The 27,322-nt window shown below is 39.6% G+C and overlaps 1 protein-coding gene across 2 annotated transcripts in view; it reads right to left on the bottom strand.

Moving 5' to 3' along the window:
* Positions 1-27,322, bottom strand: part of LOC121943534 (neural-cadherin) — a 398,280-nt gene that overhangs the window by 352,222 nt on the left and 18,736 nt on the right. The window lies entirely within an intron of this gene.

The following is a 27,322-nucleotide window of genomic DNA, read 5'->3' as shown; positions in this document are numbered from 1 at the left end:
AACACACTTACTTATAGTACAGATTACTTTGGTAAGGCCGATTTACCTAATCTTACTTTCCCTGCACTGATATACACAACATCAAAGGAACCTAGTATAAAAATCAAATGCTATGCTGAAGTGCCACAGAAGTTGTGACGTCAGGCTGAAGAACATGACTTGCTCACTTTCCATGCCTGGCACAACAGACTACCTCAAAAGGTAGCAGCTGTAGAGAGTATGGAGCAGTAGAACTCCCTTATTAAAACATACCATCAAAAAATCTAGATCCTTTGGGGTGTTGAGGTGGTGCATGCAGTGTACTCACATCCACCCCTGAGAGTTGTGTGCATGTCATTACCCTGTGCTGCTCCTGTCTGTCCTCTATTCAATTGGTGCAATAAAGGCAAAAAATGTCCTGCAAACACCAGAAATCATAGTTCTGCTTAGTAACAACAGTTCTACAAGCACGGCTTGAGACCGCTGACTGGGCTCTATAGTGTTGGCATTTCATTGTTTTTATGGATTCACTCACTGCATAATTTAGGAATACAGGATTTCAAGTTTCTTTTTCTCTGTATACTGATTTCAATACCTCAGCTCAGGGTTTCTGCCAATACAGATATCAATATTTTCTTTTCTCCACATTTAATATCTATAGACCACAGAGCGTGGGACACACAAAGAAAAAAATAAAGTAAGGTACCATGAGGCCGGGAAATACTGTGGTGTCAAAAGCTGACTAAAAGGTCAGCATCAGTCACAAAAAACATTTGTACTGCACATGCTCAATCAGTTAGACATAGCCCAATCAAATTCAAAAATGCCGTTAGCCCCTTGAAACCTGAGCAAAGAACTTGGGAAGAAGTTTCAAGTTAAAAGTACCAAGAAACTTATCTGAAGTTTAGCACAAAAAAATAAAAAACAAAATAAAAAAGGTAAAAAACAACAACAACAACAACAACAACAGAAAAATAAATGAATTTATAGACAAAACATTTAATAATTATTATGATAATTATAAGTATATATATAGTTTTCTGGACAGTTTTGCAGTTTTTATTACAATTTGTAGGGCATTTCTTGTCAAGTTGCTCAATGCCTTTTCAGTCATGTGTTCAAGGGGGGAAAAATCAATTTGCTGAGGTTTGAAAGATTAAAATGCATGTGACAGGTTCCTGAACGCAGTTAAAAAAACAAAACCAAAAAAGTGATGTCTTTCCAGGTTTCAGAGGGTTAAAAGGCTGCCCTTACCCGCCATCTGTATCTTGTCATCAGCATTGAGCTGTACCGCTCATACTGAAGCATGTTGAAAAGGGCAAACAACAGCATGCTTTTTCTGCATGAACTCGCCCACACCCTTAATGCAAAAGGTCATACATAGTTAGAACTCAAAACTATGATCCTAACCTTTCCTCCAATAAACACACAGCTTTGGTAGACAAAGAACTTGGCTTTCCTCTCAGCTGAGGGGAACGCAGCAATGTAACCATGATTGACAACAGCTTAATGCTTTGGCAGCATGATCTCATTCCTGGTAATATTTTACTGCTTGAGCATAAGCCCCGGTATTACTAAAATGTCACAGGGGGCATCCTTTTGCATGTGTTTTTTTTTTTTATACAGAAGGGATCGGCATTAAGAGGGGTTGTGTGGTTAGGTTTCAGCGACAAAATTCCTTGGTTATGGTTAGGGAAAGGTTGCAGATGTTGTTAAAAAAAAGATGGCTTTGATTGTCACAAACGCCGCACTGTTTGTTGGTCTCGAACACCATTCTTCTACTTCAGTCCAGTGTTTGTTGGACCCACCTCACTTCCTGCCCACTTTAAACGAACTTTCATGTCAGTTACACTACATTCGTCGCTCTAAGTGTAGAATCATGATGTTGACAGGTTCACATTGGTTTAGAGCCTAGTGCATCTCACACAGATGCTAAACTATGCCCCATTGTTCAAGATCTTTTTTGGACGCCCAGGGAGTGCAACACGTTCTCATCCCAAGTCATCACATATTGCCACTTTGCAGTGGACTTCTATGTCTACATCATAGACTGTAAATAAAGATGGATAATGCGCCCCCACTTATCCCCACTATGCTGAAGTGGGGTTAAAATATCCCAGATACAAGACTTTCTATCTTGCAAAGGTGATGTCATTGGGAGCCCTGCATTTGTGCAGTAGAGATTTCCGCGGTGGGGAGTTCCCGTCCAAACACATGTCCGACCAATCGCGTGCAGCTGCATTAAATGCGAGAGCGTGGATTGGCTGTAATGGCCGTCAAACACCACGGACCCCCCCCCCACCCCACCCCACCCCCTTTTTTTTTTTTTTATAATTTAATAACTCAATAAAACCGAAAGCTGATCATGAAAAAAAAAAAACACTTGAACAAACACCAGAGTGCTGAGAACTACCTTCAGTGACAGAACCTATCTTTGGGAAACATTTATTTATTGTGTACTGTCAGTTTTTAGTTCAGCCTATTACCATTCAATAACATGGAGGGGACCTGTACTGCAGTCAGACACCAGGGGGCAATCGAGACTGAACAACCTCACTTTGGGGGAGCTGTCATGTCATTCATCTTTCCATACAGTCTATGGTCTACATATTATGCTCTGTTATCCTTCTACTATCCTTCTACTACTCCTTCTGCTATTGATGTTTCAGGAAACCAATACATATTGGCATGGATGGTTAAGTTTAGGCAAAATAGGCACATGGTATGGTGTCCGGGGAAAAAAAACCCAAAAAACATTCAGACAGGGAGCAAACACCAAACTCCTGCATGAAAGTCCAGGGTTTGTTTGATCCATCCACCACATCCCCCGCCTGCACAATAGAGACCTTCAGTGTTTCAACCTAAAGGTTGTAATTTAGCATCAGCCAAATTCTGGTAAAATTTGTGAGGGGCAGCTCAATTTGCTTTTCTTACCAGCCAAAAAAAAAAAAAAATACAAACAAATAAAAAACAAACAAACAATGGTAGTCAACTGAGTGGCTCGCAGATTTTAGAATCCACCAGCCACAGTGGCAGGTGGATAAAAGTTAATATCCAACCGTGGTGAAAACGCTGCAGCAGCCTGCATCTGCTACATCTTCAATGTACCCGCAAGTTTAAGAGGCATCATACTAGTAGGGATGAAGTACTTCTGCATAACACAGAAAGCAGCTCCCTTGGAGGGGTCAAAAAGCACACAACCAGACGCTGCAAGAGGCTAAGCTGATTTCCACACCATAAAAAAGACAGTAAGAGAGTTAATTTCTTGATAAGTTGCTGCAAAGGAGGCGTTTCCATAATCAGAAAAAAACAGTCCTATTCACTCCTGGCCCTTTTAACAGGTGTAGCACTGCTCTATAGGCAGATGGCTGCAGTGCTCCTTCTGCCCCACAGCAAGAGATCATCTCAAATACAGCGGCCTGTCCCTAAGGGGGCTTGTCCAAGCTGGACATTGCATTATGACCACAAATTGGGCAAGCTGTTCTGAGGATCATCTGGATTCCATTTTTTTCATTAATCCGCAGCCCCCCAGCCACTGGGGACTGGATGCTTCGCAGGTGATGCTTGTGATTTCTCATCTGCATTTTCAGCCTGGAAAAAATCTTTTTAGCATGTACTTTATGCATGCAACCATGGCAACCAATGGTGCACTCTGTGGACCATGATCTATTCTCTGGTCTGGAACTTGATATGGAGGTCACCCAGATAAAGGTGGACTCCATGTAACTGTGCATATTTCCAAAATGAACAGTCACATATTTGAAGGGTTAGTCATTTACAGAGGGAAAAAAAACATGAAATGGCAAAAGGTCAGCTGGTGAAAATTTGATAATTTCACAAAGGTTGTAACAAACATTAGCTCTGCAGTGAATCCAACTGTGGAGGTGACATGAACCAAAAACATGTCACCAAATATTCATAATGTAATGGATCAAGCTTTCATTACACAACCGAGGACAGACATTCCAATGTGATTCATTAGACAAATGACAGAGTGTTCTCACACACACAGTCAGTGAAGGTACGGCGCCTGTTTAGTGATGATGATAACGACTTAGCCAATTCATTATGACACTCATAAAAGGTTTTTCTTTTTTAATTACAGCGTCATGCTGATGACTCTATGACATTTAAAAAGCCTCTAATTATTCTGCACAATGGAGGGACCATTAGAGGGGCAAAACCAAAAGCAATTTCAACATTTTAACACGGCCTTGTGGTGCCATTCACAGTTTGGCTCGCAGCAACAGATAAGAGAAAATGAGGGGAAGGTTTTTCAATAACTCCAGCACATCATCAAAAGCAGATCATCATCAAAGTTCATAGATTTCCAAAAGTAAATTTTGGATTAAATCAAAACTGACATTCAACAATGGTTTATTAAAACCAAAACCATGATTTTTCCCTAATCTGAACCTCTTATTGTAACTGCAACGCACTTTTTTTTAAAGCTAAATCACAATGTTTCCCTAACTTAGACCAAATGCTTATTTTACCCCAAACCGTAATCCTCTCCTAAATCCAGCCAATTTTTTTTTTGTCCAAAAACCCAACCAAATCTTAACCTTTCAATAGTTGCCGCTGTCAAATCATGAAAACTGATTGATTTCTCAACGCTGATTTGTAACTATTTCGGAATGCAAAGGCAAATGTTCCCGTAGATCAGAACAACTTTTTATGTGTCTTTCTTGTACTTTTTTCTCTTGCATTCATAATAATTCCAAAAAAGAATACACAGCCACCGGCAGTGTGTTTTTCTGGATAGGAATGAGTCATACAAAATTAACTAATAATCCAACTGACAAACACAGGCACAAAAAAAGAGGCAGCTGAACAGGTTTGATCTCAATTTTGCTGAGCGTCACTGCTTTGTAGTGCAAAACAGCAAACATCAACATGAATGAGTTGAAATTACCACATGAATGTAGGCTTCGGGACCTAATCATACAAATGTATCTTTGTGCAGAGCTTTTAGCAATTAAGAGAGGTAATGCTGTTTGCAGTCCATGGTAGATAGATAAAGTTAATGGTCACAGCGCTGTATCGCAGAGGAAATCAGGACTGTGGGAGAACGATCAAAAAGGTGCCAGCTGCTCCGGCCATGGAGAGCTGTTGGTGCAAAAACTCTGATCTCAGCTGCTGTGCAGAATAAAGCTTTTTTTTTCCCAATGATTACACTCTGTACTGTACTGTAATGCAAGGTGTTTAACAAGCTGTGCTACATACGTGGTGAAAACTGCAGCGCTTTCTATCTAGAAAGCACCTGAGAAACAATTTGTACTTGTTGGCAGATGTATTGTGAAGGATAATGAGTGTTCAGACGTCACTTGCTGTCTGAGGCTTTTTGACAACAACATGCGGAATGCCTTCTCTTCTTCTGTGGCTCTTGTCTGTTTGGTAGAATCGGATAAAAAGACATGGCACTGCAGACACCTACACCATGTAAACAAATGATTCTCAAGGACAGAAATATGAATTCTCTCCATGAAAAACAGCTTATTGAGTCATCAAAAAAAACTAAAAAGCAAATTGATTATCCTAACGTGGTTATGGCATGTCTCTATCAAAGACTCCCATTATTATCTCTTCAAATGACAATTTTAAAAGTGCAGCACACTCCAGACAAGATGAGTGTGCTTAAAATAAAAAAAGACCTAAATTAAGAAAATGGAAATTGAATGAGATGACTAGGTCTTGTTGAGAGAAGATAATTTAAAAATGCAGGCAAAAACAGTGGATAAAGAGATCATTTAATTAGATCTTGCTTCAAACACACACACACACACACATTAGTTAGAAATTGCAGCGAGAGACCAACAAGTCAACGTCTGTAATAATCTGAGAGCTATTTTATCATTTTATCTCGCCTCTCTGTTGCTTATCATATTTTATCGAGCTCTTTTTTTCGAGAGACACTGGGCAATAGCTTTGGCAGTGTATTTAGAGGAAGAGGATATCACACATTCAGGTCCATAATATACACACACACACGCACACACACGCACGCGTGCACGCACGCACGCACGCACGCACGCACGCACACACACACACACACACACACACACACACACCACCTACACTTCAGAGAGCATGAGGGAATATGGAAATGCAACTGATGTGACTGGTTGGAGGAAGAAAGTGTAAAAATAAAAATGGATTAAAAAAAAAAGACAAAAAACAGGGCCAGTGAAAATGACTTGCCTTGGAGAATCGAGCTTCAGTGAGATCCACAGTCGAGTCTGTCTCCTCTGATTGCTCTTCACACGAGATATCTCATGGCAGAAGGAAAGCAATCCGTGAGAAGAGGCCAGCGTCACAAAGCGGCAAGAGACTCGGTGCAATCAGACAATAGATGCAAAATGCTGTGGGACCAACTGAATGCACTTCAAACAACACCCGAGAGGGAAAAAAAGGAAGAAGGAAAAATGCAACTCAACCGACGGCAGCTGGGGCTCTTAAGCAATGTAGCATCTCACCCCCCCTAAAAAAGGAGCATGGCACTTTGATGTTCAGAGGCAACTCTTCTCTTAATACACTGCTCTACTAGCGGCTGATATTATTGGAGAAGACAGATAAAAGGTCTGGAGGGATTTTGACAGGTAGACAAGTGCTGTTTAACAAGGCAATCTACAGGGCAAACGGTTCGATGTTCCCTGACCGCATTGACTCTTCATCCCTCTGCGACAAAAAGGCTTTGAACTCCTCTTTCTCTCGCACGCACACACACACACACACACGCACACACACAGAACCATGGATTTATCCCCTCGTACGAGGCCATTAAGTGTCTGAACTGGCTGTGTCTGGGAGGCTGGATCAAGGACTGTATTTTTATTTTTATTTTTTCTCTCTAAACCGTGAAAAAGAGCTATGTTGCAGCTGCTACAAGTGAAACTTCTATTTACGCTCGCAAGATACTTCCCCAAAAGATACTTACTAAGCACCGCAGGGTCAGCTCAAGGTCAATGTGAAAAGCTTATAATGGCATCAACAGAGGCAGTATGAGCACAGATTTATCTGCTTGTGGTAGCTGGTGAGGATGGCAGGCATGGAAGTGATAGCACATTCAGTTCCACTGAAGATGAATGAAGATTACAGAAAGTAGCATCACTGTAACAACATAAATGTACTATACAATGGTTTTGCATCAAAGGCTTTGCTGTGTAACATTTGAAGGAGTTACTTTTCACACTACCCTGCTTTTACACAACTGAATAACTGCATGCTTTTAGTTATTTCATTTTTTTTTCTGTTGGCTTGTTTCTTTCAAAAACATGGGGAGAAGGCAGTCAGTAACTAAAACAAGAAAAGTCCCCAAAAATGCATAAAAAACTAGTAAAACATAATAGAAAATCACCTGAAAATGTGTTCAATTAAATATTAAAATCAAACAAACAAAACAAAACAAAAAAAACAAGACAAAGAAAGTAAAACAAATAAACAAAAAAATTACTGGGAAAGAGTGTGTATAGATTTTAATAATTCTGCATAATCTGTATAATTCGATTATTTTAAACATAGTTTTTTCCTACCCCCCATGTATTTCTCTCGAGCTTTTATTAAAGTTATTTTCTAAAGCTATTCATTTCTTGCAGTTTTGCAACATTTTCCACCAAGTTGCTCATTGACTTTCCCCACATGTTTGAAAGAAATCCCACCAGTTTGCTCAAGGCTCAAAGGTTTAAATACTTGTGAAAGGCATCTGAAAGCAACACAAGAAAAGTGATGTCACTCAAAGTTTTATAGGGTTACTGCCTGCTCCCCCTGTTGAAGAAACAATTGACCAGTGAGGACTCATTAATCAGCTGGATTGAATGGGGCAGAGTTCCCACAGTTATGGAATTAGAAAAAAAAAAAAGTTTTGGAAAAATGATGGAATTTTTTGTGTGTAATGAAATTGTTGTAGGAAACTTTTGTGGATAACTCTGCGTAATGTCACAAAACGACACATTTATTTTCTGTAGCTGTCCATGTGACTTTTATGTGTCAGAGTGTAATGTTTTGTTTGCCATCACGTATGATTCTTCTTTTTTCACTCTGCATTCTGTCTCTCCCTTCATGTATGCCAGCTAGCTGAAAAACACCTGGCAAATGGGAAAATCAAAAATATATATATTAGTGGTTCTTGAAAAGTCATGGAAAAGTTTTGAAACTGTATCCATCTCATTATCTCAGCTCATTATCTTAATACATTCATGCAAAATATTGCAATAAGTGACAGTGAGATCAACACAGCTGCACAGGTGGTTTAGAAACCAGAATCACAGCTTTGTGGTTGTATGCCTCCTCGTACCAGTCAAGTTGCAGTCAAATTTTACATCCATGTCCATGACAACATGGATGCTTCACACACATCTTCCCCACAGCAGCACAGATGACCTTTACTGTCAGCATAGTTTCAAGATGGACACCCAATATTAGAGTCACTGACTCAGTATCTGACCAAATGTCACTCCTTATGTTTGTGAGGCATGACGTTAAGTAATGGCCAGAAAAGTGTTTTTGCAGAACATTATGATGTTACCACTTTATCATTTCATCCTATGAGACATGGGTGTAACGTTTTGTCTCAGTTAGCCTGTTACTTCAAGGGTTTAGGCCAAAAACATTTTTGTGAGGTTGCGGTGACCTTGAACTTTGACCTTGGACAGCCAATTTCAAATCAGTTCATTTACCAGTCCAAGTGCATTTATGCCAAATTTGAAGATATTCCTTCATGGTGTACTTAAGATACTACTTTTATGAGAATGTGTTGGATGCAAGGTCACAGTGTACTTTGACCTGTAACCTCCACATCCTAATCAGTTCATCTGCGACTCAAAGTGGATTTTTCTGCCAAATTTGACGAAATTCCCTTATGAAGTTTTTGAGATAACAAATCAACAAGAATGAGACAGATGAAAGGTCACAGTGACCTTGACCTTTGACCATCAGATTCTTAGCAGTTTATCTTTGAGTGCAGGTAAATGTTTTTGCCAAAATTTGGAAAAAAACCTTCAGATGTTCTTAAGATATCATGTTCACAAGAATGAGACAGAAGGGGTCCCAGTGAGCATAACCTATGACCACCAACATCTGATCAGTTTGTTGTTGAGCCAAGTGGATTTATTTTTTTTATTTTTTTCCAAATTTGAATGAATTCCCTCAAGGAGCTCTTAAGATAATCATGTTCATGAGAATGGGATGGATGGATGGATGGATGGATGGATGGATGAATGGATGGATGGATGGATGGATGGATGGATGGATGGATGGATGGATGGAAAGATAACCCAAAACATGAAACAACTCTCAAATAATGTGCAGAAACTGCTGCTATGGTCGACAAAAAATTACTAATATGTCACCAAAACCAGAACCACGATGCAGACTGATAAGAGAAAGAGGGAAGGAAATGAGAATGCAATCTGTTATCATTCCATTGTTTTTCAGGGCCAGCACCGATTATTAGTACTTAATGTGACCAATAACAGATATCTGGAACTGTTGCATTTACAAAGAGCACTGATTGTGACAACAGCAACAAAGCTTTTTCTGCCATCACTGAACTTGTCTCATCTGTTTTAACTGCTTCTCCAGCCCTGATAAAGCCTCCATATTTTACAAACCAAACACATACAAAGAGTTTATAAAATATGATGGAATGTAATAAATTAAACTATCCAGGTCCTGCTCTCTTCTAACCAACAGTGACTACCTCTACAGCCCTGGTAAAGCCTGCAGCAAGCCCCACTGATCCAGCCTGCACTCTGCGCCTCTGCCAGCAAATGGGAGAAAGCTGGAGGTCAGCAGGGTCCATGCTCACTGCGCACAGCCAGGGGCCCTCTGTAGGCTTTCCTTCTGTGTCCACATACTCCAGGATGTGAAGCTGTGGACATCATGCCCCGGCTCTCTGAACATGTGTTCGCTATGACTGCATGAGCAACGCTTCTAGATCATCCATTGATCCATTCTCATCAACCTTCTTATTACCAGCCTCTCCGTGGCAGAATTTGATGCTGAGAGCAGCTGACGCAGTATAAGGAGTGAGAAACTCAGCATAGGGTGTGTGGTGATGGATGGGTCAAACAAACACAGACCTACACCCAGGAGACCTATGTCTGGTGTGAAAGCAAAAGCCAACATTGTTTTAACGTAGCATCACTTAACACTTAAAAAATACTTATTTTAAGCCAAACGCCTGTTGTTTTGAAACCCAATCAAGTAGTTTTATGCCTAAACCTTAGTGAGACTGTCTGAGAATGTTAATCATGTGTTATAACATTCATTCGGGAGAAAGCTGTGTGTGACATGCAGACCCTAAAAGATGCCTTTTGACAACCTGGGAAAGCATTTGGTAGAGCACATTTTGAGTCTATATCTTTTGAGTCTATGTCTTAATGAAAAATGTGTTGAATTCAACTTAACCTGATTAGGCTATCTCTACCATGTGGTTTAGGAATGTTATGCACAAAAAGTCCACTTCATGTCGCCGTGTCTTTAAATTATCTGCCTTTTCAGCTCGCCTCCCACAGGATGTTAGTAACAAAAATAGTCAAACTAGACATGAGGGCTCAGAGTGGTGGGATTTACAAAGATGGGCATTTTTACTTAACATATTATAGTTTCAGAGGTCTTATCATACAGATTTATAATACTTCATACAAAAAATAAAAGTATTATAGAGTCATATAACTTTTTAATAACATGCTCCACCAAACAGTTGATTGGGCCTTCTATGCTTTAGTGATAAAAGTGAAGCTAGTGAAATTAAGATGGACTATTTACAAAGATATAAATGAACTTCTGATCCTTCACTGTTGCTAATTGATACATTTAATGTTTTTCATTATATATGTGCTCAAACAATTTCATAAGTATTATTTTCTTACTGTCTAAAACCATGTTTTACTAAATAGTTGAATTATCCTTTTATGGTAAAAGTAGTGATGCTGAGATAATAAAGTTGAATTTTAAGAAATAAAAAAGCATGAATATTGAATTTTGGTAATGCCATATATTGAATTTAAGTCAATTTTATATTAGGTGAAATACATTTTCAGTATGACTTTTTTTTCACCATTTGTGAGAAATTTTCAAGGTAATGTTTTTGTAAATATACATTGAAATAATACTTGTACTGGTAGTACTACTAATTAGATGGTCACAAACTGAGATGTGTTGGTATAATATTACAAGCAATATAACAGTAAATAATTTGTGATTTTTTCTTTCAACCATTTGGTAGAGGCCTATATTTAAAAAACTATGGGCTCTGTTAAAAATTAATGATAATAATAATAATAATAATAATAATAATAATAATAGACCCAAGGACTTAAAAAATGCAAATAAAAAGTAAAGACCCCATTGCCTTTTTTCTTGGTGAGTACAAAGGGATACAAAACAATGTGACAAGGAGCGCATGATATTGATATGCAGATGAGATGTTAAAGTTTCTTAGAAATATAATTCTGTCTGGATTTATTAGCTTCTGAAAAGTGCATTTCAACCAAAATGGACCTCCATAAGATAAATAAAATATCTTTAAAGTCTGCTTTCTCTGTTTCCTCAGAGGTCAGATGTAAATGCTGCACATTTATATATCAAAGATCACTGAACTCGAAGCAAAAGCAATGTGTGAATTTACTTTGTCTCTGCGAGAAAATCCACTAATCACTGAGATTCCTTTGAAATATTGATTCTGGCACAAAAAGTTGTTGTTAAAAAGGCTGGTGTGCCCGAGCCCTTATACTAAAAAGCAGCTCATCATCTGTCTATTCCAAAGTTATGAAAAATACAAAATACATCCCTCTCTCTGCAGCGGAGGATTATTTTCCCTGTAAAGACTTATCAGACTCAGAGTGCAGCAAATGTAAAAGCTCTCATGAACTAGCTGCAGGCTGAATTATTATTGTGCTGTAGCAGCTGCTTACACACCATAGCAAAACAGACCAGGAACATTTCACAAATTGTGACTTTAAGGAGAAAAAAAAAAAGAAGGCAGATGCAATTGCATTTTCTTCTTCAAAGTCTGAGGCCTGCAGAGGCATTTGTTGGTCCTGTAAGAGCCTTTTTAGAGTGTGATTGTCATGACGTGAAAACGTGCGAGTGGGCGTTCTCACAAATGTATGTTGTCCAGACCTCACCATCCGTGGTGAGAATTTCATGCTTCGTGCTCATAGCCGTGTGGTGCACATGTGCACGTGCACCCATGCATAAGTATGTTCATGCCTCCGAACGATCATCCGCATCTCCCCGGCCGTTGCGGTGATGAATGACTGCGAGGCAGCCATTAACGAGTGCGCTTGACACAGAGAGGTCACGCTGTAAAGTAGACCCCAACGTGGCGTGGCTACGCCATCAGTCACGGTCGGCGGGTCAGACGGAAAGCAAGTGGGACACGCTTGGGCCTCAAACAGATAAACGACTCCAGCGCACCATGGAGGCAGTCATTGTTCTGCTCTGGACCATTGCTTTCCTCCCTCCCTGAATAGCTGGGTGTGGGGAGGGATGGACTATTATCTGTGGGTGGCAGTGAAAATAGACACTTACAGCATGTGCACACACAAGGAGAGCATGTGTATGTGTGTGAGCATGTATGTGCACTGTCTTTTTCTTGTGACAAGCTGGAGAATAAGCCGTCAAAATAAATTGGAATGACTGGCAACTCATTTCCCACAGAGAGAAAGGGGGGGGGGTGCAGAAGACAAGACAGGAATGAAAGATGAAGGGGAGGTGAGGAGAGAGAGGAGACAAGAAGGTGTGAGAGAAAAGAGGCGAGGCAGGAAGACATGGGGAGCAGAGTGAAGATGTAGGAGAAAATAAGAGGGAAAGGAGAGAAGTGGAAAGACAGCAGAGCAGTGACTACCTCTGAAAGGTCAGTGTCTCCTCTCTTCATTTGTCTCTCTGATTGAACTTGCCAATTAGCCACAGAGCTGCTGCATTCTGCACAGTGGATGGGAAACAACCTAATCAGGGCTTGGGAGAAGATAGAGACAGACCGAAGGGAAAGACATTTCAACAGGGTATAGTTAGAAAGTACCATTCATTCACATTACTGCGATTGCACTTAATTTCAGTTATTCAGCCATGTTTGCCTGACAGTCATTCATATTGGAATAGAGATGGATTTGATTGAGACCAGTTGGGAAATTAAGTGCACAATAGGCAAAAGAGAAATCATGGAAAGAAATGAAAAAAAAAAACAGATGGAGAGATAGAGATAGAGAGAGTTAGGCACCCCAGGTCGTTCAAACACTGACAGGAAGACAGACAGCAGATCGATGATGAGAGGATATAGTCGGCCGACGCAAATTGGCATGAGGAAGGAGGAAGGAAATGAGGAGGGACATGACAGAGCAGAATGTAAAACAGACAGACAAAAAGCTCCGGGTCTGACTGATGTGGAAGAACATTTCTGGAAGGGAATCACAGGTAGCTAATATTGTGTATGCACACCAACTGCATTAAAACGTAAAAGTTTTGATTCCCGTCAGGATTTGTAAGCTTCCAAAGAAGTGTTTTGTTCAACATAGGGCTCTCCAACTCTCCAGTGAAAGACTAATACAGTCCTTTCAAGGTTGACAGCTCCTTAAAGAACAATTTCAGCCTTTAAAATGCGAGCTATTAACAGCAGCTACTTTCTACTCAGGTTTTTAATTGTGTTTTTGTCTTTTCTCAAGCACATCTAACACATCAGCCTTAGTTTTTACAAGAGTTCAGGCCAATGTTCAACAAGCGTGCAGGGAGAAATTTATTGTATAAGAGCAAGAGAGTACTTTATCTCCCAGCAGCAGCCAATAACACAGAATGCAATGCAGCCAAGAGACTGAAAAGGCCTTCAGTTAGGAGGCGGGTGTCTAACTTGATCTGGACTGGAGAAACTCTTCATCTCTGGCTCTTCGTATCACTGAAGAAGATGAGGCATGCTGAGGTAAAGTGGCTAGTCTGAAAAGTGAAATGCAACATGGCATTACTCCAGAAAATATCTGTAACTGTTACTGTCTTTATTTTTTAGCAAAGCTAGCAATGTGGCTTCAGCAAGGTCAGTGTTGCTTAGTGTTGATGGTCCATCACTCACAGCTACTGGATCAACCTAATCGCCAGAATTTTATGTTAATATGTTATTTTGTAGCCAATATGTTAAAACTTTAAATTTCTTTACATTTTAACAATGCTGTGTTCATGATTAGGCAGAAAAAAAGCACCTGGTCATGTTCAGGAAAAGATGCCAAGGAGGATGCCGTGGTTTGATGCCACATTGCAGCTGATATGCAGCAACATCTCACTTAAAAACAATCGCCTTTGGTGGCATATTGCCGCTGAAAACAAAGCAATGTCTCACTAAAAATCAACTGGTTCTGATGACACAATTATTGCTGTAAATGCAGCAATGTCTTGCCAAAAAACACATTTTTTTGATGCCACATTTGCCACTCAAAAAAGCATCGATGTATTGCAAAAAGAAAGCCTTTGGTGGCACAATCACAGTCATAAATGCAGTGATGTCTTGCCAAAAATCAGTTGTTTTTGGTGGCAAAAATGGCACTGGAAACGCAGCGATGACTCGCTGAAAAACACCCAGTTTTGTTGTTGGTCTCAAAAAACTTTGCGCCAAGGTGTCACGGCATCCACTGTCCCCTCAGCCTCCAAATGATAAAGTCAGCTCATACACATGTCATGAGAACTGTGTCACTTTAGAAATGTTGATATGATATGTATGAAATGTATAAATAGGATTTACATTTACATTTTTTTTAGGCTGAATGACTAAACCATCATGAAATTTCAGCCAGACAATGTTTCCCAGAGGATGTTTTCCACTGACTGTGGTGATCCTCTGATTTTTCTTCCAACATGACATTGATGTTTTTGACAACTAGGATTGCCATTAAAAGCTGGTACTGATATTTAACTTCTTTAGAGGATGAATACTAATGACAATGGCGTTTGATGAGGTCATAATTTTTTAGGAAGCATTACCAACTTGTTTTATACTTCCACCTACTAGATTGGACTGGCACAAAAAGCATTAATTTTGCCATGAAATGTGGTATAGATATTCATGTCACTATCATGAAAACATCAGCACATTAGCATTGGAATCGTAAATGCATTTAGCCCAAATCCTCCTATGCCTCAGTACAGTCTAACAGTGTGGCTATAGACTTCTGCTGTCTTGTTGAAATACAATATATCATTGTATCTATAAAGCCAATCTAGTTACTTAGCTCAGTCAAGGATTGGCCCCCTTCATATTAAATGTTCATAAGAAAACACTTCTATTCAATTTTTTGGATCAAATATAATAACACTCTGGTGCATTCCGGTACATTCATTCAACTGTGAGAAAAGTAAGAAAGAAAAAAAGCCAGTGAAAAATTAAATTGTGGAAACAACAAGGATTGAGATATGATGAGAAGAAAAAGGGGGTCTGAAAAAAAAAGATGAAGAGCACAAAGAATAGGGACCAAAGAAAAAAAAAGGCAAGATGAATAATTGGATAAAGTTGAAAAATCTCTCAGTCACAATTCGCCGTCTCTCTCATATTCTGTTATCCAATCTCTTAACTGCATCATCACGAGCTGGATCTGAGACAGAGATCAAGGGCGCTAGACGTAAAAGAGAGAGAGAGAGAGAGAGAAGAGAGAGAGAGAGGACAGAGAGAGAGAGAGGAGAGAGAGAGAGAGAAAGAGTAAAGTTGAAGCAGAAAATAGGATTCACCAAGTCATCTGTTCCCTTCTTTCATTAAACCATCCATCCTCCACCCATTTCCCACTTCTCTGTCATTGGATAGTGTGTAACATACAAACACACACACACATATGCGCACACACAGTCATTGATGGGCTCTAAGCATTGCTGTGATCTCTCAGTCAGTGATATCGATCTACCCCAACTGGCAGCCTCTCTTTCTCTCGCTCCGACACACACACACACACACACACGCACACACACACACTGATAGGAAGATGGTGATGACAGTGACAGAACAGTCTCATCTGTGGCTGCTGTGGAGAACAACTGGCTGGCAGATACTTTGGTGACATATGTTTGTGTGTGTCTGCATGCGTGACCGCATCTCTGTGTGTCTGTGTGTCTGCGTGTGTGTGTGTGTGTGTGTGTGTGCATTCGTGCAAGGTTAGTAACAGCTCGGTATTCTGCGTGCAAGCAGCTTCACGGGTGATGTCTGCCCCTACATTGAGTTGATATCCAAACACAGACAATAAAACACATTTCTTTTTAATCTTTTCAATTTTCCTCTGCCTGTACATGAATGTATTACAGCAATTAAAAGCGTGGCCCCTTCTCCCTCGCACTGCGTCTCTTCCTCTACATTGAACATGACTGTACAGCAGTAATTAAGAGTGTGTTGTGTTACACACCACTGCTAATCCTGCAGAGCCAACTCAATCCACTGTGTTAGCAGATTACTGCTCACGGCATGGGCTCTTGTTATCGTACTTACGTGTGCGCGCGCGCGCACACACACACACACACACACACACACACACACACACACACACACACACACACACACACACACACACACACATGCCACAGACACCAGAAATTACACACACAATGAATTGTTTATGTGCTAAAGTGGGACTGCATCTTCTATGACACCTTCAGTCTGCAGTTACATTACCCTGACTATGCAATTTAGGATGACAAGTGTTCCCTAAATCTTTTTGAGTATGTTCATTGTGCGTGTTGTATGCCTGAGTTTGCAGGCTTGTTTGTGTGGAGCCGGCAGTGCTGCTTTAAAGGGGCCTCTGGGTTTACAAGGGTCCATGTTTTCACTCATTCACATCAAAGGCCTCACATATATGTTTGATGTGACCTTCAGAATGTCCTCGCAAGAGCACATCAGTACATTTTCAATGACAATATATGTTTATGTATATGCAGCAAAGGCCTTAAGTAGATAAATAAAGTGCGCTTGTTCATCTGGAGCAAAGGAAGGAATAAGGTGGTTGTTACGATGGCACGGTGTCTGGTGATGTTGACACAAATTGTGCAGAGAGAGAGAGGGATGGGGTTGTCTGGAGGTTATATCAATATATCAGACTTTAACACGTTTCCTTCTGACAGTCAACCGTTACAAAACAAGTATATTTTGATCCGACATCACATTAAAGGAATACTTCACCCACCAAATTAAAATTTGTGTATCATATACTCACCCCATGTTACAATAAATTTGTGAAGAAAATCTTGTTTTCCTCACGTCTCCATGGTGAACAAACAATACAAAAAAATAAACCAGAGGAAAGTCTTTATGAATTGAGGTCATAGGGGTCCACGTTTATCAACAGCAAAAAAATCCTTTTGAAAACTATCCAGTCGTATGCTCAGTCCCTCCCAAACAGACAGCCCTTTCCAACTGGGTGTCATGCTTCTGTGTCAGGTCATGTTTTTGTTATTTCTTTATTTTGTCCATTGCCTCTTAGTTTTATTTTGTTCAACTCTGTCTCATGTCATTTCAAATCCCTGCTGTGTGTTCCCCTAATGCATTTCACCTGTGTCTGATTGTTACACATGGACCCCTACGCCTTCAATTCATCATGAATTTTCACAATTTTTGAAATCTTTGTTTATTAGGGGCATGCAAGAAAAACAAGATTTTCCTTACAAATGAAACATAACACAGGGTGATTAATTTATAGGTTTAGGTAAAAAATAACTTAGTCAGCTTTAGGGAAAGACTGTGCAGATTTTGTGGCTCTATAGCAATACAGTACAAAATGTGATTAATTCATAATTCCCATGGCTGCTGGGGAGTAACAGGGGGCTTGTCAACAAAACCTAAACATAATTTTGTTTTGGGGCATTTGGTAAATCTTGATCTTTTTGCTTTCATATTTTCTCAAAGCAAGCTATCAAAAAAACCCAAATTGGTATCACATTTGATAATGATATTCAGGTAGTGTATTGACATAAAAAAAGAAATACAAATGATACAGAGTCCTAGTTTTGACACATTTTAACACTTTTTTTTTGGTCATGACTCTGGATTGTCATTTGAATCCATTATAAGTACCGAAATCCAAGCTAACAAAAGCAGGCCCACTCTGAAAAGCAGCAAGCTCCTTTCAAAGCCTACAGATGGTGAGTATTTAATACCCTATATAATTCCTTTAAGGTCATATTGTACAGCTGAAAACTCATAAGTCAGTATTCATAAGGCTCCCAACTTGCAAAAGTACATTACTGTGGATCACCTCTGAGTAACCTTCAGTGCATTGTCCATATATCCTTTATGACACCACCTATACTCCTGCCTGGTGTAATACAGGTGATGTGTTAACATCTGTGAGTGTATGTACTGTATATCAGTGCTAAACCTGGGAGGGAACTATAGTATAAACCTATTTTTCTCTGGTGCTGTTTTGTTCACATGAAAAGGAGAAAAACAGATCTAAAAATAAAAGCTCTGCATTGCTGAAGCAGTTTGAGCATAGTTATTCCCTCTGTTGAGTTAAAGAAATGTCAATACATTTGAAAAAAAGTAACTTCAGAGTTCACTTTATGTTCAAGCAGCGCATCTCAAGTGAAGGAGCTGTGGAAACAGACTCCGGCTCTGGAAAATTCACGGCAGGATTTCTAATACTCTGGGGTGGAGGGCTGACCCATAAAAGTCCTGCACCGGGGCCTGTTGTAACTGGCAGCCCCCGGCCACCTTCAGCTGTAGTGAACCTTTAGAAAAGTGACTATACAGATCTGCTTCTGGTGATATTGTCTGACTTGAAATCCCATTGACTTCTACATAACAACCTTGTTATAAGCTTATAATGTAGGCTTTGAGAGTGTTTCATGAGACCCTCAAGTCATAGCATTGAGCTATAGACCAGCTTGCAGTGCTTCAAACGAGGCTGTAAAAAATCCTTAGAGCTGGAGCTGTAAGTGTGGAAGTGACACTGAACTACCACTTTCTGAGTTCTTTACTTAGTTAAGGAGCATGTTGCCTTGCTGTCTGCTTTTTACATGAAGATGACCATGTATGAACTGACATTTAAAGGAACAGTTGACCTCAAAATAAAAAATAAAAAATGTTCTTCTTATCTGTAGTGCTATTTTTTTTAATTTAATCTAAGTATTTGAGATATTCAGCTCGTTTTTCATGCTCATACTAAAGACGTCAAAAACCACCACTTTTGTGGTGCTTTTGACGCAAGATCCTAACACCTAAAACCATCTGTTGCGTCCACACGATATGCCGCTGGGTGAATCAGCTGACAACGTTGCCGGACAAAACCAGTCGTGGTTTTATTATACACTGCTGACAGCCGGATGGTCAGCCTAATACAGGGATGGGTGATGTGACTTGAGAGTGTGGCTGGATGGAGCCTGACGCGTGCCCATGATACCCCACAGAATGGTGCCAGGTTGTAACACTGCCGGTAATGACCTCTAGGGTAGACAGCAGGGCCTGTGGATGGGTCCAACAAACCGCTGACTTCTATGCGAGAGACTAGTATTTGCTTTCCATCTGCATGTGATGTTTTCTTCTACAACTTACCATGTGCCTCTTTTGCCTTATCCTGAGCATCTATGCCAGCATGTTGCCATGTGGTTCTGTTGCCTAAACATAACCACATGCAGCCTTATCCCACCGTGTGGCTTGTGTTGACATCATGGTAGTGGTATCCCAGAATATCAAGAGCAGACACAGAGGCATACCTAGAGCATAATATTTAGACACGGAAGGTGTAAACCTCCTTGGTTGAGCTGTAATGTTAGTTAGCTCAGTAATGATTGGTGAGATAGCAGTAGATACACACTTCCTTCTGCGTGGTGATATAGTTGGCGGGTGCAGTTTTGGTAGAAAGAAAATAGTTCCTACATGAAACTGCTCACAACAGGGTCTGTGGATTATCTTAACTGAGTCATGATTTCTAGAAAGAAATATTGCTGTTGAGCTTTTAAAACTCAAGCTGATAACTCTACAACACCCAGCAAATGACACTAAAATAATCTAGATGATAAATAAAACTTGGAGGTGAACTATTTAAGTTTGATTAAGTCCAAATAGAAAATACAACAAGCTATCTTTTTGTGCTGCGGTGTTGTATGTTGCCATATCAACACTAAAAACTAAATGATCCAAACAGGCATGCTTTATTGTAGGTAATTTCATACCCAGTGTACTTGAACTACATATAAAAACAAAGAGGAAAACATTTTTTGAGGGTTATTTCATCGCTACTGCCAGACATTGACAATTCTGCAAAACACCAAATTAAATTCAGCGCCAGTGTTTTTATAATTCCCCTGTGGTGAGTAAAAGTATTTAGCTTTAGTTAAGGAAAAAGTAAATCAAATTAAATCAAATCAAAACTTTATTTATAGAGCACTTTTCATACATTTAATGTGGCACAGAGTGCTTCACAAGTTAAAAATACAAATATAAAACAACATCTAAACATCAGGTTAACGGTTTGTGACACAAAGTAAACTCCTGCATGAAAGTCAGACAGGCTGAACTCTCTTTCCCGAGCGTAACACCTCCTGCATTGACACTCAGCGCTGGCACTGGATCTAAATCGTGAGGTGTGTAATCATCCAAAATGAGCACAAATCCTCAGATGCTGGGTGTTTAAATGGCTGGTTAATGAGTTACCTCCTTTCCTTCTCTTTTCACTCCTTTTCACTTTAACTTTTCTTCATGGCAATGTGCCAGTTCTTTGGTGAAGAAATAGCGCTCTCTCAGTGTATGAAACACTTCAGTGATTTTAAACGAAGAGCCACACAGGATTAGTAGCGGAGCACGGGCAAAGATTAGCTGCAAAAGAAATTGCAGTGAGTTCAGGAGCTGACATCTCCACAATCACTTTTTTTCTGGATGGAAATTACACTACGGCCATGTGTATTCAGTTACAATGAAAAAAGGTTCCCACTTGAGGAATTTTCACTGCCGTCAAATAGCACTAAGCTCATAGCACAAGTCCTTTTAAATGCTTTGATGATCCAGTACCTTATTTCAGGCCAATGTCTGGCACCCCAAGTTTCTGATCAGTGAGGCAAAAGGCAGCTGTCGCGTTTTTGTTACATGAACCTGCATGCGACACAAGTTCTGCAAACACTGACACCAATATTACACTGTGCTGCTCAGCCGCTACTGATAGGACCCTTTCCTGTGACTACCCGCCCATTTAGGTGAAGTCGAGTTCACACTTCCAAGATACCATAACAGGTGCTGACAAGAAAAATAGAACCTGTGAGTATATAAAGCTAAAAGCAGATCACAAAGTGCTACAGAAACTGAGAAAAGATAAATGTCTATTGCTTCAGAACTTCATGGCAAAGTATTTCATCTATTTATCCTGCTCCTACTTGGGGTCGACCGATATTGGTTTTTCAGGGCCAATACCAATTATTAGTAGTTAATGAGACCCATAACCACTATTTGGAACCAATATGCATTTACAATAAAAATGAAAATCTTTCATCTTTTGTCAATATTAAGAATTTGGAATAACTCCAACACAAAGCCAGGTGAAAATTTAAATTAAAATGAATAAATAAAAATAGCTCCCTGAGGTTTTACAAAATGAAAGTTTCTCCTATGCTGACACTTCCTTTGCACTTTTTCATTCATTAATTTTATCAGCGACCATTAAAATAAAATAACGATACAGATAATCGGCAAAATGCCAAATATGGTACCCAATAATCAGCTAGGTCCATAATCTGTCGACCCCTAGCCCCTACTCTCCTTTAATATTAACAACCTGTGAAAGTCTCATTGTTGTATGGAGGAGATGTAATCCTTGAGAGCATTATATAGGTGAAACAAACAATTTAATTAATGATCCACATGCTTATTGTGACTGAAAAGACAAACTTCCAACTCCCTCCTGAACCATTTACTCAGGTACTTTCTCTCTTTGTCCTTTCTTGCATTCTCCCCGTCACCACAGTAATAATGTGCGACCACTACAGCTCCGACCTTTGTATCTCCTGTATTGCTCGCTTGTATTGCGGCTATTGAGGCAGTCAGCTAAAATGTAAATGGACAGTTCTCTTGCAGATGCGGCTATTACAGAGGTCTAATTTAACTGATTTGCCGTCGCACTCTGCCCCCGGGTGGAGCGGTTACAAGCTGATGGATGATCTGACAAACAACGTGGTACATGATCACAGTTCCGATCTGTGTTGGTGGCTACTGTGGCGGATAGAAAGAGGATGCGCACTTGTGGGATTTTAAAGTGTGTGTGTGTGTGTGTGTGTGTGTGTGTGTGCGTGTGTCTGAGAGAGAGAGAGAAGAGAGAAAGAGTGTGAGAGACAGAAAGAGTGGCTTCCAACTGTCTTTAATCAGATGAACTGCGTTCCTCTGGTTCAGACAGGAAATCAATCACAGTGAAGCACACCAATCACTACTCCTGTTTGGATGAGCCACGTCATGTATAGAATGTGTGTGTGTAGTTTTTTAAAAAATCATGTCTAAATAAGTCTCTATTTTACAGTCTCTCCAGGATTTCACGGCCTGTTTTTGTGATTGTTGCAGCCTGAAATGCCTGAATTCATGGCAGCTTTTCGAAAAAACTGTGATGCAAGTTGCAATATTTTTAGGCCCCTCCTTTTATTTTGCAATGAAAATGACAGGGCAAGTGAAAATTGCTAAAATCGTTGTAATGTTGTCTCAGATTCTGAGCTCAATGTTATGAGTGTTAACCCTTTGAAACCTGCAGCAATATCACTCTTTTGTGTTGTTTGTAGACACATTTCAAATTGTGTTCAAACCTTTGAGCAAATTGGTTTGATTTCAAAAACGGGGAAAAAAAGGAAATGAGTAATTCAGTAAGAAATGTTCCAGAAATTGCAAGACATACATTGATTTAGAAAGTAATTTTTTCAAAAGATGGGAAATGTAACAATATGATATAACAAAATTATGTAATTTTTTAAGAACTTTGGCAGGTCATTTCCTTTTTTTTAAACATTCTATTTAGTCCCCCCCCCCCCAATTCAAAATCAGGTCATTTTCTTTTACTTTTCCATTTTGTTATACTAACTTATACTTTTGGGACATTTCTTTTGCTCACCTAATTTCCATGTTTTAGAAAGAAATCAAGCCCATTTGCACAAGCTTCAGTGGTGCTTCCAATGAAATTAGAATCTATATGTGACAGTAGGGGGGTGGATGGGAGGGGGGCTGACAGCGTGCTGCTGAAGGACTGTGTCAGTGAGCTGCTGTCCTCCTGCTCTCTCAGCCCAGCCCGAGTTAACACAACAGCAGCAGCGAACACCAGACACCGTGCCATTAAACCCAAAAATGTCACACCAACAGCAAAACGGTTTGACTCATTAAACCAGTTGATAAACACTGGGTCATGTTAGCCATGTGATGCTAACAGTTATCTCTGACAGAGTGTGTGTGTGTGTGTGTGTGACTGTGCCACAGACACAGTAGTGCTGCCATCATAAACACAGAGAAAATACACAGCATGTTGCTCTACAATGACATGACATTTCTACTTATTTATATATATTTTTTGAGATTCAATTTTTTTTATTAATTTTGTCTTTTATACACAAATACAAATTATATAGATATAAAAGGATCCACAGTCAGAAAAAAAACAAAAAAAAACCAATATCAAACCACATTAGACAAGATAAAGTAGAAGCAACTGCAAAAAAGAGAAAAAAACAAAACATCCACCCCAGCACTATGATCTCTTCACATTTAATATTACATAGTTAAATTTGTGATAAAATGCAGTGATTGGGAAAAAATGCAAGGTTGTGCTGAATTCACTGGGATTGGCTGAATTATTTTGGCTGAATTTGTGGGATTGCAACACCACAAATAATTTTGTGCATATGTGTGTGTTTGCACTAGACTGTTGGCATGTGTGACTGCCACGACAACTCTTTTTTTTTTTTTTTACATGTGTTTGTATGTGTGTATTAAAGCAGTGGTGTATGGAAGGGGGGTGGAAGACATATTCAGACACTGTCTATTGATCTGTTTGACAGTCTCCTCATGTCTTTAACACGCTGCTGGATTGCACAATCACTCACATTGATAGCATTAGCCAGAGAGAGAGAGAGAGAGAGAGAGAGAGAGAGAGAGAGAGAGAAGAGAGAGAGAGTGAAATGAGTCTCCCTTGGAAAAAACAGTGACACTGAAAGAATAAGTGAAGAAAGGGTGAATAAAGTAGGCATATATCACCAACAGTGGTAAAATGTAATAGGGTGAAAAGAGCAGGGAGGGGAAAGGATTGGGATGAGAAAAAAAGGAATGTGAGAGAAAAAAACAGCAGGTGTGGACGTCGTGAGAGATAGATAGCAGTAAGGGATGAAAGAGGGCATGTGAAACCACAGGGAGAGAAGAGAAGAAAGGGGAAATATAGGAAGAAAATAGATTTGGTGCATGAGGTGTGGAAAACAAATCAGACAGGACGCTTGTGTGCCGTTTGATGGTCTCCGAGTGCGCAGTTGGAAGTGTGTATGTGGCCGTGACAAGTGCAAACACACACAGACACAAGATGGAAAGCAAACACTTCATCATGTTTTACATCGTGGGGAAAAAAAAGAAGGAAATATGTATGTGTATCCATGAGAAAAAAATCGAGATCTAGAGGAAGAGGAGCAAAAAGGAGCTCTCCTGTGTGCTCAGCATATTAGAGGAGGTGCTGCGGGGCAGTGCTCAGAGAGGGGGAGGTCTGACAATACACAGGCGTGCACACTCGTTTGATCCGTGTGCTGACCCTCACACTCACAATTACACACAGACACACGCAGACATTAATTGATCCCGCTGCAGCAAAAGCAGGCAGAAAGGCTCAACATGAGGAAGGTGCCCTGTGGCCTCTACCCACACACAAATAAATAGGCTTCTCATATTACAACAATGTACGCTTCAATTAGAAAGCAGCCGGCGATATGACTTAAGCATGGCACACGACCTTCACTGAGGAGTGGGAGGCATGGAAGAAAGAGGTTATCAACATCTTAACATCTAATTTATTTTAATAATGTGTTCTTTTTGCCATTAACCCTTCTGAGTGAGCGCTGAAGGATTTGGTATATACTCCCAAAATCTTTCTATAAGCAGTGAAGTTTATCACATGGTCTTTAGTAAGTCTTTAATCCTATAAAACCTGGATCGACATCAGTTTTCTTGTGCGTCACATGCTTTTTGCAAGTATTTAAACCTTTAAAACATGATTTCTTTTAAAAATGTGGAGAAAGTCCACAAGTTGGCATGAAATGTCCTGCAAAAAAATGATTAGAAGGTGACAGGAAAATGACCTAAAATTTAGCTTAAAATACTTAAAAATGATCAAATGACTTGGGGAGAAAAAAATAAATCAATTTATATTTATTACTTTATTTTGGTAGTTTTTTTTTTCAGGTAAATTGGTTTGTTTTTGTTCTCTCACCTTTCTCTCCTTTTTATTTTTTGCTAATTCAGGTAATTTTCTTGCAACTTATTATTTATTTATTTTATTTTTTTTTTACAAATTTCTCTCTAATTTTGGGGACATTTCTTGTTATGTTGCTCATTGCAGTCTTTCCACGTTTTTAAAAGAAATCAGGCGCATTTGCTCAGATTTCACAGGGTTAAAACCTGCTCATGTAAAAAACACCCACCAAGGTGATGCAACTGCCAAAGTCCCTTGGCTCATTTTCACGCCCAGTTGGTTTAAAGTAGTTATTTTGAGCCCTAGAGCCATTTTCTCCTTAGCTGAATTTGTTTGGACAAATGAGAGTCCAGGATACACAGCAAGGCTCAGTGAAGAAGCTGGTCAGACTCAGGGTGTTTTCCAAGCAACCTTGGAGCAATTAGTTTGCAGTGCAATGAGAATATATGAACCAAATATTGACACTAAAAGCGATGATCTGCCCCCTCTGATACTGACTCAATTCGATTACCACCGAAGAACGTGTTTGCAGAGAATTCTGCCTAGCAGTCGCACTTTTCCTAATTTGGATCAGAGTAAGTGGATGATAGATTTGTAAATGTTCTTGTTTTTGAGAAAATCTCTCACAAAGGTATTTATTTCAACAGCTGTGTCAAACCTGTTCTCATTCCTAGGTCGTCAAAAACTGACGCCTAGTCATGCCCCTCTGTGTGAAGGCGATGCACGGAGCCACCCTTGAGGTCCTCTATGTGACGCAAGGCTGAAACAGGTTGTATCACGTGGTTAATGTGTGAAACGGTTTAGACAACAAAACTGTTTTGACTTAGGAAAAAGGATCATGTTTTGAGGTGAAATAAGTAAGTTTGTTAGGTAACATAACATGATACATACATAACATAACATGACAACCTCCATGAGAGAAAAAAGCCAGACAGCGGTCCTACTGAGTCTTAAACATAAAAATGAGAACATCCAGCGCCAGCAGAAGGATGTAAAGAAAAAGAAGAACCACAGTAAACCCACTCAACCACTGAGAATCCCAAACAAGCAGGAGAAGAAGAACCAGATTAAAGTCTTGTTTTGTTTGACCCATCCAGCCTGTGAGGACTTTCTCGCTCTTTATTCTACCTCAGTTGCTCTCGGCGTCACGTTTTGCTACAGGTATTTTTTTTTTTTTTTTTAAACCCTTTGTTCACCATTTAGTGTATACATATAACCAAATACAAAGTCAACAAAGTGGTGATGTGGGTTTATGTCCGAGTTAGCTGGAGACCTGTTGCATTCCATAAAGATGCTGTAGGTTGCCCTCAGTGTGGATATCACATGCCAAGGGGTGTGAAAAAGCTTTGGGAATGAGAACAGGCTGGCTGCTTCATCTACCACAAAACATCACACCTCAGGTAATGTCACACAAGAACATATTAGCGGCAGATTTGAAAAAATACTGCTTTTTGATTAATTGACTTTCTCAACGTTTTCGTATCATGCACACAAAGTGCCCAATGGTCATGACTTTATGAGACGAAAAAAGTGCAATTGCACTGGTCACATATTGCATTCTGTTTCATTTCAAAATTCCAAATTTTACGGCTTGGTCTTAAAAAAAAGTATTCAGCCTTCTCTCCCAATCTTGACAAATACAATCTGCAACAGAATGTTTTTTTTTTTCTATCTGAAGCATGATTCAATTTATCATAGTTATCCAGTCAAAATAAATCAATCAAGAATTTATGTTATTTTACCCAAAAGCTCATCACTTATGTCCTGTTAAACAGGACAATGTAATAAAAAAAAATGGACCTCATTCTCAGTTTCACCCAGCTCACACAACAAACAAACTCTGTCCTCTGAAGTAGCATTAAAGCTGCCGTGTAACTGTGCACACAGGGTTCTTTGTCTTTTTTTTTAAATTATATGTCACATAAACTTTTAGATTGTAGCTGCTCGTTATGAAGCAATAAGTCAATGATATTTGTTTATAG

This window comes from Plectropomus leopardus, chromosome 1 (genome assembly GCF_026936395.1).
Source record: "Plectropomus leopardus strain MGB_pleo_1.0 chromosome 1, ASM2693639v1, whole genome shotgun sequence".
NCBI lineage: Eukaryota > Metazoa > Chordata > Actinopteri > Perciformes > Serranidae > Plectropomus > Plectropomus leopardus.
This window is presented reverse-complemented; position numbering and strand designations above follow the sequence as displayed.